This window comes from Mandrillus leucophaeus, unplaced genomic scaffold (genome assembly GCF_000951045.1).
Source record: "Mandrillus leucophaeus isolate KB7577 unplaced genomic scaffold, Mleu.le_1.0 Scaffold1144, whole genome shotgun sequence".
Taxonomy (NCBI): domain Eukaryota; kingdom Metazoa; phylum Chordata; class Mammalia; order Primates; family Cercopithecidae; genus Mandrillus; species Mandrillus leucophaeus.
This window is the reverse complement of record NW_012099699.1, coordinates 399,596-413,254: the sequence shown is the minus strand read 5'-3', so window position 1 is coordinate 413,254 and position 13,659 is coordinate 399,596.

The following is a 13,659-nucleotide window of genomic DNA, read 5'->3' as shown; positions in this document are numbered from 1 at the left end:
CCATGATTTCAGTCATCTTCAAAGAGCTCTGTGAGAAGACTGGCCTTGATTTCATTCAACAGCTTAAAAAGGAAACGTTTCATTTGCCATCTTTAGTAGACAATGGTTGCAGTCTAATAATTCAGAACATGTAAAGAACAGGAAACTTTCTTCTCCTATTTTAGCAAAAATTTTAGCAAAAAAGAATAATCCTCTCTGACAATGTTATCCACTAGGGGAAGGAAGGTGCTGTTTCCAATCGAGGTGATGACTGACATATTCACTATTTCACCACCGTCCAGTTGCTCAATACAATTTGTACACACAACTTCATTCTAGAGAAGCAATTCTCAACCCTGGCTCAGTGTTTTAGAAAAGTGACTATATTTTAGAAAAGGGCCTAGGGAGTTTTTAAAAATCTGGTACCTGGACCAGTGATTCTGATTTTGTCTAGGACACAGCCAGAGCATAAGGATTTTTTTTTTTTTTTTTTTTAAGACAGAGTCTCATGTTGTCACCCAGGCTGGAGTGCAATGGCACCATCTTGGCTCACTGCAGCCTCAATGTCCCCGGTTCAAGTGATCCTCCTGCCTCACTCCTCAAGTAGCTGGGACTACAGGTGCACATCACCATGCCCAACTAATTTTTATATTTTTAGTAGAGATGGGGTTTCACCATGTTGCCCTCTTGAACTCCTGAGCTCAAGCAGTCTGCCTGCCTCAGCCTCCCAAAGTGCTAGGATTACTGGTGTGAACCACTGTGCCCAGTCAAGCATGAGGATTTTAAAAAACATTCCCAGTCAACTCTAATGTGTTGTCAAGGATAAGAACCACTATTCTAAAAAGAAACATTATCCTCCATGCCAACAAAGAGTTTCATAGTCATTCGAGAACCCTACTATTAGCTTTGTCTTGGCCATTTCCACATCTATTAAAAAAATAATATAGGCCAGGTGCAGTAGCTCACACCTGTAATCCCAGCACTTTGGGAGGCCGAGGCAGGAGGATCACTGGAACCCAGAAGTTTGAGACCAGCCTGGGCAACATAGGGAGACCCTGCCTCTACCAAAAATCTAAAAATTAGCCAGGCATAGCGGCATGCACCTATAATCCTAGCTACTCCAGGAGGCTGATGCAGGAGGATTGCTTGAGCCTGGGAAGTCAAAGCTGCAGTGAGCTGGTGATCATACCACTGCACTCCAGCCGGAGCAACAGAGCAAGACTCTGTCTCAAATGAAAGAGATCTCTTTTTATATCAAATATTGAATCTAGTGAATTTAATATATAAAACATTGAATCTAGTGAATATCTTTTAACCAAACTTTAAGAAATAAAACTTTTGAAAACCAATGTGTTTTAAAAGTGGAAACATACATCTGCACTAAACACTAACATGACTTTAGGGATTTAATCTGGACACTGAGTGGGATAAATGGGAATAAAGATGTTGGGTTCCTTAGATTAAAAGCTAAAGCCTTTCCTTCTTGAGTCTTGCACAGAAAGATATGTAACAAAATGGAAAGCAAAGCTACTTAAACTGGCACTCCTATCAGAATAAAATCCTGCTTCAGTCAATTTGTAGGTAGAGGCCTTAGAATGATAGAATTGGAAGTGAATTGAGATCAGCGAATACAGTGATTCTCAAGTCTAGCTAGATATTAAAATTGCCTTGGGTGTTTAAAAAATCTACATTTGGGCTGGGCACTGTAGCTCATGCCTGTAATCCCAACACCCTGGGAGGCCAAGGCAGGAAGATTGCTTAAGCTCAAAAGTTTGAGACCAGCCTGAACCACATAGTGGGACGTTATCTCTACAAAAAAAAAAAAAAAAAAAATTAGCTGGGAGTGGTGGTCCTTGCCTGTGGTCCCGGCTACTTGGGAAGCTGAGGTGGGAGGTTCACTTGAGCAGGGCAGGTTGATACTGCAGTGAGCCAGTGATTGTGACAGTATGCTGCAGCCTAGGCAACAAAGCAATATCCTGTCTTGAAAAAGAAAAACAAAATTGACATCTGGGTGTCACCCCAGCCCAATTAAACTATAATCTCTGGGTAGGGCCCAAGTATTGGCATTTTCTAAAGATCCTCACTTGATTCAAATGTGAAACCAAGACTGAAAACCCCTGGGCTCCTGTCACCTCCACATTTTATGGGGAGGAATTAGAAGGAACTCAAGGATATTTTGATAGCTGTGCTCAAAGTCCAGCCTTAGTAAAGTTTCCCAGTGTAGTCCAGACAGTTGCATCTGGATCCAAGCAGAATTCACTGAATTAGGTTTGGGCAAAACTTATCCCATACAACATTCATACTCCAGAGTGACCCATGAATTTGGATAACCAAAAATTGTCCAAATTTTAAGATCAGAAATAAGGACATTTTGGTTGGGCACAGTGGCTATGCCTGTAATCACAGCACTTTGAAATGCTGAAGCAAGTGGATCACCTGAGTCAGGAGTTCAAGACCAGGCTGCTCAACATGGTGAAACCCCATCTCTACTAACAATACAAAAATTAGCTAGGCGTGGTGGGGCACCTGTAGTCCCAGCTACTCAGGAGGCTGAGGCAGGAGAATTGCTTGAACCCAAGAGGCGGAGGTTGCAGTGAGCCAAGATCATGCCACTGCACTCCAGCCTGGGTATCAGAGTGAGACTCCGTCTCAAAAATAAATAAATAATAAATAAGGACATTTTATGAAAGAGAAAAGTTTCTTCTCTAGTATTTTTAATTAATTTCTGACCTCAAAAATCAAATTAATACTTATCCCAAAACCAGATAAAATATTTTCTCCACTCAACCTTGTCCCCTCAATGATTTCCTCTCCTCCTACCACCCACAGCAATTATGAAGAAAGCAGAAGACTTTTCATTTATTTTCCAAACACCCACTCCTACCAGGTTGTCAGCCTTCTTCTTTAAAAAGGTGCTTTGCACTTTAGGAGAAAAACATTTGTGAGGGGACTTTTATTGAAGTTACCATGGTGAACACCACCGACTAAAGAACAGAGCAGATTTCAGCCCCAAAGCACCAGAACACTGACAGACACTTAAGGCTTCAATTAGCGCTTTAAAAAAATCATCACTATTTTCTCCTACTCTGATTTAACCTATTGTCCCCAACTACAGAACTCTTCTAGATTTCCTAGTTACTGACAGAGGAAAAAAGGACTTTGACAAATTGAAATTCTCTTGATGTTATATGAATTATTTGCTGAGTTATTTGGTGTACAATATAATCTGTGATTAACATGAAAACAAAACACAATACCATAATCCATTTTTGCAAGCCCTGAGTATACTCTTTTTTACTACCACTTGCAAAGGATGTGACTCAACTGCTAATGCCACTTTTTAATCTCATGTTAATGTCTTTTAATCTCAGTTAAATTAAGAGAGATATAAAAACATATGCACTTTATTCCTTTGCTCAACTGAGATTAATACATACCTCACACCCAAAGTGTACCTGGAGGGAAGCGATGCCCCGGGCTGGACCCTAGGTTCCAACATGATTTCGGAATCTTGGCATGCAGGGTGGTGGCTCAGACTCATTCTTCGACCTTTATGCCAGTTACCTAAGTGAGCATGATGTTTGTGCCCATTATTGATATGAGGGTGTCATTGGCTGAACTGTGTCCCCACAAAATTCATGTGTCAATGTTCTAAACCAGAGTACTTCAAAAAGTGACTCTATTTGGAGATAGAACCTTTAAAGGAATAATTAAGGTGAAATGAGGTCACTTGGATGGGCCCCGATTCAATATGACTGATGTAAGAATTTGAGAAGAGATTAGGCCACAGATAGGCATAGAGAGAAAACCACGTGAAGATGAAGAGAGAAGACGGCCATCCGCAAGCCAAAGAGAGAAGCCTCCAAAAGAAACTGACCTTTCCAACACCTTGATCTCAACCTTCTATCCTCCAGAATTGTGAAAAAATAAATTTCCATTGTTTATGCCACCCAGTCTGTGTTACTTAGTAATGGTGGCTCTAGAAAACTAATATGGAATGTTTCTTCACTAAAAATAATATTTAAAAAATTTAAAGTATCAGCACATTTCAGGTTCTCTGAAGAGTGACATATATATCATAGAAATCCATTATTTTGAACAGTGACCATTATCACTTACGTAATGATTAGAAAAAGTTTGAGAATAAGAAAAGCACATTCATAACATACTTAAGAAAGTTGTTTTATATATTCTTGGGGATATTAGAAATAGCTACATTCAGTTATAAGTCAGAATTAATACTTTTTGAACGTTTTGGTAGAATGGGCTCTCTTGAGAGCTAGTTTTGTATCTTTAGGTTTGAAGAAATGCTCATTCACCCTTGGACAAATTAAGGCCCTGTTTTATTTAGAAAAGTTATCTCCCGGAAGCGCTACACTTCTGCAGGAACATACCTAGAGATAGAAAAGGTGGTAGCAGTAGAAGAAGTGAGAAGTAATTAGATACTGATTTATTTTGAAGGTTGAGTTAGGCTATTTTTGCATCACTATAAAGAAATATATGAGGCTGGGTAATTTATAAAGGAAAGAGGTTTAATTGGCTCACAGTTCTGACGCTAAAGGAAAGAGGTTTAATTGACTCACAAGAAGCATGGTGCCAACATCCGCTTGGCTTCTGCTGAGGGCTTCGGGAAGCTTACAATCACGATGTAAGGCGACAGGAAGTCAGCCCATCACATGGCGAGAATGGGGAGCAAGAGAGAGAGAAGGGGGAGGTCTCAGACTCTTATTAAACAACCAGATCTCCATGAACTAACTGAGCAAGAGCTCACTTATCACCAAGGGGGTGGTGCTAAACCATGCATGATGGATCTGCCCCCATGATCCAATCACTTACCACGAGTCCCCACCTTCAACACTGCAAATCACATTTCAACATGAGAGTTAAAGGGGACAAACGTCCAAACCATATCAAAGGTGGACTAGTGCTTCCTGAAGGATCGCCTATGGAGTGTGACAAAATAAGGTACCGGTAACTTGTGGTCATCTGGAAGGATAGAGTAGGTATTACTGGGTGATGTGAGTGGAGTAGGCTTTTTGTGGAAAACATAACACAGAATTTAGTTTTAGACATGTTTAATTTAAACTACCCAGTAGTTATCTAAGTGCATCATGCCACAGGCAGTTGAACATAAGGGTCTGTAGTTCAAGGAAAAGATCTGAACTACAGATATATATGAGAATCATGAGAATGTTAATGTTATTTATAACCACAAGACTGAGCGAGATCACTAAGGGAGTGAGTATAGAGGAAGAACTATGGACACACTCCCACATTAAGAGTATTAAGAGTATGGGCATCAGAAACATTATTCAGAACTTAGAAATAGGCAAAATAAATTTCTAGATATTCTTTCAGTGCAGTACTTACTGGGTTTGTCTTTCTATCAACTGGTCTGTTTTACAACTCCACATAGGCAAAGGTTAACTTGTAGGTTTTTGTCTAGTAGGGATGCAAATAAGTTCTGTCTGGTGGAGAGATAACCCTAAAGGTAACAGTTTTGTATCCGAGAAATCTTATCCTAATATTCTTTTATGAAATGTGTGTGTATGAGAGAGAGTGTGTGTGTGTGTGCGTGCACGTATGTGTGTGTAGCTTCTCAAATTCTTATACCAGTTTTAACATTTTATTGGTTCCCTCATGGATTAAGTTAAATAAAATCTTTGACATGAGTTCACACTATCTTTGCCTGAGAGCCATAAATTTTTTAACTTTGAAAACTGGGAAAAAGGGAAAAGTAGTAACCAGCTGAATTTGCCCAGGTTAATTGAAAACTAAAAGCCAGTTCACACAATGTGTTTACTTACGATTGAATTTTCTCAACACCCCGACCTTATGTTTCCACTGCTACATTTCTTATGAAGTAAATAGTACGTTTAAAAGTTACTTTTACGCTAAGGAGGGAAAAAAGGCTTAAGAGAAGAATTTTGGCTTTTTATTTCACTTTTATGGGCAATTACATTCTCCTGTTAGCCTCAGCTTCTAGACACACACACACACACACACACACACACACACACACACACATATCCAGTCTTATCTGTTTAATAATGTTGGAGCCAAGAACAGATTATCTGAAGCCAAATACACCACTGATTTTTATATTTCTTTACAGAAGTCAAACTCTTGAATAATAATAAAGGATTGAAAAAACATAGAATTTTTTAATCATTTTGTTACTTTTGAATTACATAGGACAAACCCATAGTTTTAAGTAAAAAAATTATGTCAGCATATTATTTAAGATCACTTTATGTAATTAATTTGTATAATATTTAAAGTCTGTTATCTTACATGTAACTTAAATAAAATTATTGACTTTAACATCACAAAAGAAATATCTGAACAGACTTTCACCGAATTTGGAGAACGTGTTTTGGATTGACTTAATTAAAATGCAAACTACGCAACATTACAGAATTCACTGGAGCACCCCGATGGGCACCTCAGGGAGATGGGCAATCATCCCTGAAACTGAAGTATCCACATTAGAAACTGTTAACTGCTTATGGAGGAAAATACACCATACATATTAACACATGGTGAACAGAAAAGAAACACAATATCAAGTACGAGTTCCAAATCAAAATTCACCAAGCAGATGCTACAAATTTTAGGTGCTGATGAATCATTGTGCTATATTTTGCATGGGCAACTCTATAGAGTATATTCCAGGGTTAGAACCACCAAGGACTTATTTAAATAAATAAATGATGGTTCATACATCTTTCAAGAGGTGTAGAATAGGCCAGTTAACTTCTTTGTACATAAACAGATGGAGATGGAGTACAGAAGGGTAGAAGGATGGGAGGGAGAGGTAGAAAGAAAGAGAGATTTAGGCTTTTCCCATTTTAAAGGTGATAGTCCCTTTCATTTAAATATGTAAATAAAAGAAAATGTATTTATAAATTTCTTTCGTTTGGTCTTATACCAAATGCATATTAATATTTTCATTGACATTTTAACAATGTGTTGTGGAATCAAAAATGGACCAAAACTAACTTTATGATCTGATGTTTGTCATTCTTACATTTTTATACCTTAAAATATCAATTGGATTATTTAGATACTCTTCATTTTTTTGATTCTTAATGATAATTAAAAAGTTTACACTACCATGTGTAGACGATTCTCCAGAATAACACATTGTTGCTATGAATAGTTTAGTCCCAGTAAATAAAATGTAAATTGAATATAATTTAACATTTCATTTTCTTTTATAAATTGGTTTTTAATGTATTAGTGGTAATCATGCTGCCTCATATAACGAGATAAATGTAAATTATGGATCTGGTGAGGCAGATGAATATAAATTATGGATCTGGTGAGGCAGATGAATATAAATTATGGATCTGGTGAGGCAGATGTGCAGAAATTACTTCATAACAGTCAAAACAATCAAGGTGTTCAGCATCACTGTGTTGGGTAGTTAACAAAATGAGTAACTGAATCATAAAATTTATCTGGTGTTCATTAATTGGCATGCATACTCACTTGATGTGCTCCAGCGGGCTCTAAACAGTGCAGCTATTAAGTGGAAACTTTTAATACTTTTATTTTGTATAATGCTCTTTTAAATGGAAATAGAAATATTTGCCATTTTTGCCTTATAAAGACAAGAATTCTCTTGAGCACAATCATAAACCCTAGATGTACAATATCACTAGTGAGAAAGTACAGTTTAGCAATAATTTTCAAATGGTATGTTGAGACATGTCAGTGGGTCATAAGATCAAATTGTAAAAGAGCAACTTTTATAACAGAGTAGGATGGAAGGAAATGAATAGAATAGAACACAGTAACAACACCAAAGTGCACTGTACAGAGGAAGCATTGTTTCGTGAAACTTGTCTTCTGTATGTTTCTGTGAGTATACACACTGGGTCATAATATCAAATGTATTTGTTTTTGTGGATTATAATTTTTAAAAGTTGAAGTAGAGGATATCAGAAAATATGGGACAATAAAATGGGGGAAAATGAAAGGGATCAATAAGGAAATTATTTCTTTGGGGAAATTAGAATAATAAATTTGTAAAATGTATATACTAACCAATAAAATTGGCTTAGTAATGTAATATAGACCGTCAAGCTGTACTCTCAAACCTCACTGGGGTGTTCCATTAAAAACTGTAGCTTAATGAAGACTCCGCAATTGTGATGGCTCTGACTACCGGATAGCAAGGGCTTCAGTTGAATCCGAAAACTTGACACTGAAAAGAACAGAAAAAATGTGGTAACAATAAAGAAGAGTCATGGGAGAACAAAGTTATTGAAGGAATAATGGAACAGGAATATAATGGAAACTAAAGACAACCAGATCCAGCACAGTAAAACTAGGATTTCTCTTTTTGAATTAAAACATTGCCAAAATCTCATTTCCTCAGCAGACTCTGAAGAGTAGAGTCCCCATAAAAGAATTTTTTAAAAGGCAAATAAAATACAAAGAAAGATTTGTTCAGATCAGCCTTTAGGTTAAGAATAAACCATTTCTTAAGATCCATTTGTAAAAATCAATTCAGACATAAACTAACAAAAATGTGTGCAGCAATTGTAGTAGCTCATGCATAATTATAATACTGGATAAAATAATATACCATTTTGTATGGGTTCTTAAAAAAATCCTTTTTAAGGTAAAAGAAAGGTACATTTATTGAATGTATTGCACTGCAGAAGACAACTGCCTGAAATCTATTCTCTTTACTTACGGAAAGAGTTCCTTACATTTTCTTAGGGACCTATTCCTTTCACCATCCCTATGCCAGAACTGGGTGCTACCAACTCAATAAGTGAATTCCATTCCGCTTTCTGCCTACAATGCTTGAGATGATAAGGAATCTAATCAGAGCCAGTGAGTTTTTAGTAAGGCTTATTTGAAATGATGCACCCCTCTCCTGAGCTAAAGCGTAGTGTGCATAAGGATGTGAGAGTTGGAACTGTTGTATCTGATTTGCTACTAAGTAGGGACAGCCCAGATCTGCCAAGCGACCAAGGGATGCATCCTGAGGATGAAGATGACATTGCAAAAGGCAGAATGGAGAAACTACATCTCCGGTAAGACCTCATCTGAAGCCTGTCATAACTCTGCCCTTTTCACCTATGTGCACTAGAATAGTTACTTTGTTGTTAAAGCCAATATTGGAGTTTCCTCTCATCTGCAATATTCGGTTCTAATGGATAGATCTGCGAGCCATGTGCCAGACCCTGTACTCTGCTTAACAGACACAGTTTCCTAGTAAATGCCCTCAACAGTCCTTTGTGACAGCACTGTTGTCATCCCCATTTTAGATATGAAAAAACAGAGGCTTAAAACAATTAAGTGACTTGCCCTAAGTCACCAAGCCAGAAGGTCCTGAAACCATACATTTTAAATTTAAAACATTCTCATTAGGTTCAATACGTTCCAAAAGTAAAATCTTATATTACTTTTCTAACATTTCAATTATTTTAAACACTAGAACTTGCAGGATACAGGTTAAGTAGTGATTGGGAGCCCAGTGCTGTTCTCATTGAGAAGAGAGGTAAACAACGTTCCTGACCTTTCTTTCCACATACGTTCAGTTAAATCCTAAAACATACAGGCACTCTTGAGACAAGAAGTATATCTTGTCCACAGTTCTTTAGTTTGTAAGCAAAATCTTCAAACCAGCCAAAGCAACACAAGTGTGTTTATTATCAAAATATCAGGATTTTTTTCGTGGAACCCAAAGGAAAAACAGAGAAGCCTGAGATCGTAAGGACATGCAATCAAGGACTGAAACTATCAGGGCTTGTGGCAGCTATTCTGCCTCCATCTTTGCTTCCTTCCCACTGTGTTTCTGCTTCAGTCTTCTCTCTCTCCGGATGGGATGCCCGGCTTTGGCTTCATGGAAATAGACAACCTCTGATTCTAACAGTTATTTTCAAGGGGCCTATGGAGAAGAACCAGCTGCTCTTTATTCAAATTTTAAATTCCCTAAGAAGGAAGCATGACTGGCTGGACATGAATCAAGTGTTGACCTCTTGTGAACCAAGTGCTATTGCAGGATCAGGTGGTGCGAATAACCACTCTCAAGTGGCTGAGAGGTGAGGTGATCCTAGAGAGGAGGAGATTGGCTACACCGAAATCCAAAAACTGTTTGACTATAGGATTAGCAGTAAAACAAACCAAGACAAAGTCAGAGCTAAATTCAGGATGCATAGAAGTTCAGGGGAGAAGGAATTCTGTGGGGCTGTCAGGTGAGGGTTTGAGTCCCCAGGGAAACTTGAACTTGGTCATTAAGAGATTTAGGAAGAAGAAGGGAAGGTAATCCAAATAGGGAAATCTGAAACCTGAACAACAGAACGTGATCTGATGAATGAATGAAAGAATCGTTTTTTAAATAAAATATGTAACAACAGAAACAGTCATTGAAGAAAAAATGAACTGACATGTTGAAAGTAGAGCTTTTTTGATATCCCTAAAGAGGTAGTAAGAATTATGTGGTGTCTCTTCAAATTCTTCCAAAAAGACAGACAATAAATGAATTTCTCGACTAAGTGTGGTTTTGAAGTGAAAGCTTTATCACCACAACTAAAAAATATTAGTCATTGATTAAATGATAATGAGTTTTTAAAATCTTTCTTCTTTCTTCCCCTGCTTCTAAACAACCCCATCTGCCTGATAAATCGATATAAATTGCTCCATAATTTAAAGGCTTAGTGTTTACTCAGAATATTTGGTTTGTGTGTCTATTGCAGTCCACATAGTGCAAATATGAAAAAAATATCTAATTTTCTTAATGGAAAGTCTATAATTGATTCAATCTAATGTAGTTCTGAAAGATTAATAAAGCTACTTCTCCTCATGGCAATAAGACAAACATTAAACAAAAACTTCTCTGAGGAGTGAATGGCAACCCCAGCGACCTCCTTCTCATGATCTGCAAACACTTTATAAACACATCCAAGTGGGATGTGACGGCTGGATCCACTGTCATCTCTCCTGAACTAAACTAGATTGCTTTCCCACTGAAGTGGAATAAAAATGTAAAACTCAAATAATGACCTTTATTTATGCTTTCTAGATCAAACAGGATTCTCAGAAATGATTTTTCAATTAATTCTAAAGCAAGGTTATTAATATTAGTAGCTTGATAAATTATAAAATGCCTCTTGCTTTTCCTCTGTCTTCTCCCTTTTTCTTTGCCTTTCCATTATGTTACTCTCTTGTTTTAAAAAAAAAAAAATCTAATCTTGGTGAATGCCTGATTGAGATCAATAGACATGGCTATGAAAAATGAGAACAAGAAAAGTTATCTCTCATCTTTCATCCGGCACCTAAGTTTGAGAGCCTCCTATATGTAATGCACTGATTAGGTGCTGGAGACACAATGTTGAATAATTAAGACAGAATCCCTTGTCTCTTCTCTTCCTCTGGGATAAACAGGTAAGTCGAGCAGTAAATAAAATAAAACTTTGTTGGGAGTACTATAAAGGAAACAAGGGACTAAAACAGAGAGAAATGGGGAAACCAACTTTAGAATGTATGCTCAGGAAAGCCTTTTCTCATTTTAGGTGATACCTAAATAGTATCTCATTTTAGACATCATTTGGGTGATACCTAAAATGATAAGAAGCCAAATATCTGAAAAGCATGTTCATGCGTTTGGGCAAGGCAGGGTGTCACCCCTCAGTAGGCAGTTTGAGCAGAATTAGAACACAGAGACTCCAAGCTGGGACAGGATAGATGTCTTCTAGGAAGCGGAAGAAGATCAGTGTGGCCAGAGGTTAACAAGCCAGTGGAAGGATGGCATGAACTGAGTTGGACAGAGGTCCAGGACCACATCATGCAGGGTTTTATGCGTTATGGGGATGAATTTGAGTATTGGTTTTAAGAGCAGTGAGAAGCCACCAAAAAGCTTTAATCACAGGGCCTGATTCAGTTTCTTTTGCTGCTACCTGAATACAGGATTGGAAGGGCACGAGAGCAAAAGCAGAAAGACCCCCAAAGTAATTGTGGCAAAAAGATGATAGTGGCCTGGACTACGGTGTGTTTGCAGAAACATAGAGAAAAGGATACATTAAAGAATATTTGAAGACAGAGCTAGACTTAAGATGGATTGGGTGCAGGAGAGGTATCTGAGGAATAGGCAAGGAAGATTTCAAGGACAACTTTTAGATTTCGGGACTTGAAAGATCATGCAGATGATGACGATATTATTTATAAGACCAAGGAAAACTAGGGAGGTGAGAGGAGAGTAACAACTATAGGATGCTTTGTCTACAGAAAATCCAGGCTTAATGGGCTTTAAATCTTATGAAAATGTGTCATCTAACATAACTAAGAGGTACACAGTAGGGCAGGATCCAAGTGCTGGACTTTAGGGCTCTGAGTCCGCTGCTCTGTGGTTCTCTTAACTCTGCCCTGTTCCTTATGGGTCTATCCTCAGGCACAACAGCCGCAACAGTTTCCAGTATCAGTACATTTTTAGACAGAAGTGGCCATCTTGACCACTCTATGCTTCCTACAAGTGAAGAAAGATTTTCTAAAAGTTTTACAGAAGTCTGTACTCAGTTCTTATCAACAGAATATAACTACCCCCAACCAACAGTATGCAGGAAAAAAGAGATCTTCATATTTTCTAGTATCAATAAGGATATTTTTCCCAAACTAAAGATAGAATTCTCTTCCCAAAATATGTTAGGAAATTGCAAATAATAAGATAAAATCAGGATTTAGGTATTTACCCTAATGTATTGAAAATGTATGCCCACTCAAAAACTTGCACACAGATGTTTATAGCAGTATTATTAATAATTGCCAAAAATTGAGAGCATCCAAGATGTCATTCAATAGGTGAATGGATAAACAAACAGTGGCATATCCGTATAATGCAATATTATTCAGTGATAAAAAGAAATAAGCTATCATGTAATGAGAATACATGGAGGAAACCTAAACGTACATTTCTCCTTTTTTTAACTATCTAACTTAAAATGTGATACAGGCTTCGAAGTGAAAGAAGCCATTCTGAAAAGACAACATACTGTATGATTTTAACCATATGACATTCTGGAAAAGGACAAAGCTATAAAGACAGTAAAAGGAACAGTGGTTTCCAAGGGGCCAGAGGGGAGGAAGGGGAGAAATGAGTAGGCAGAGCACAGAGGATTTTTAGGGCAGTGAAACTATTCTGCATGATACTGTCATGGTGGATACATGATATTATGCATTGGTCAACACCCACTCTGTACAACACAAACAGTGAAACTTAATGTAAACTATGAACTTTGGTTAATCATAACTTATCAATATTGGTTCATCAGTTGTTATAAATGTACTGCACTAATGTAAGTTAATACTGTAATAGAGGAGACTCTGTAGGGGTTGGCAGTGGAAAGGAGTTTATGGCTTCTGCTCAATTTATCTGTAAACCTACAATTTTTTCTGAGACAGAGTCTCACTCTGTCACCCATGCTGGAGTGCAGTCATGCAATCTTGGCTCACTGCAACCTCTGCCTCCCAGGTTCAAGTGATTCTCATGCCTCAGCCTTCCTAGTGGTTGGGACTACAGGTGTGTGCCACCACACCTGACTAATTTTTGTACTTTTTGTAAAGACAGAGTTCCACCATGTTGGCCAGGCTGGTCTTGAACTCCTGTCCTCAAGTGATCCACCCACCTTGGTCTGCCAAAGTGCTGAGATTACAAGTATGAGCCAC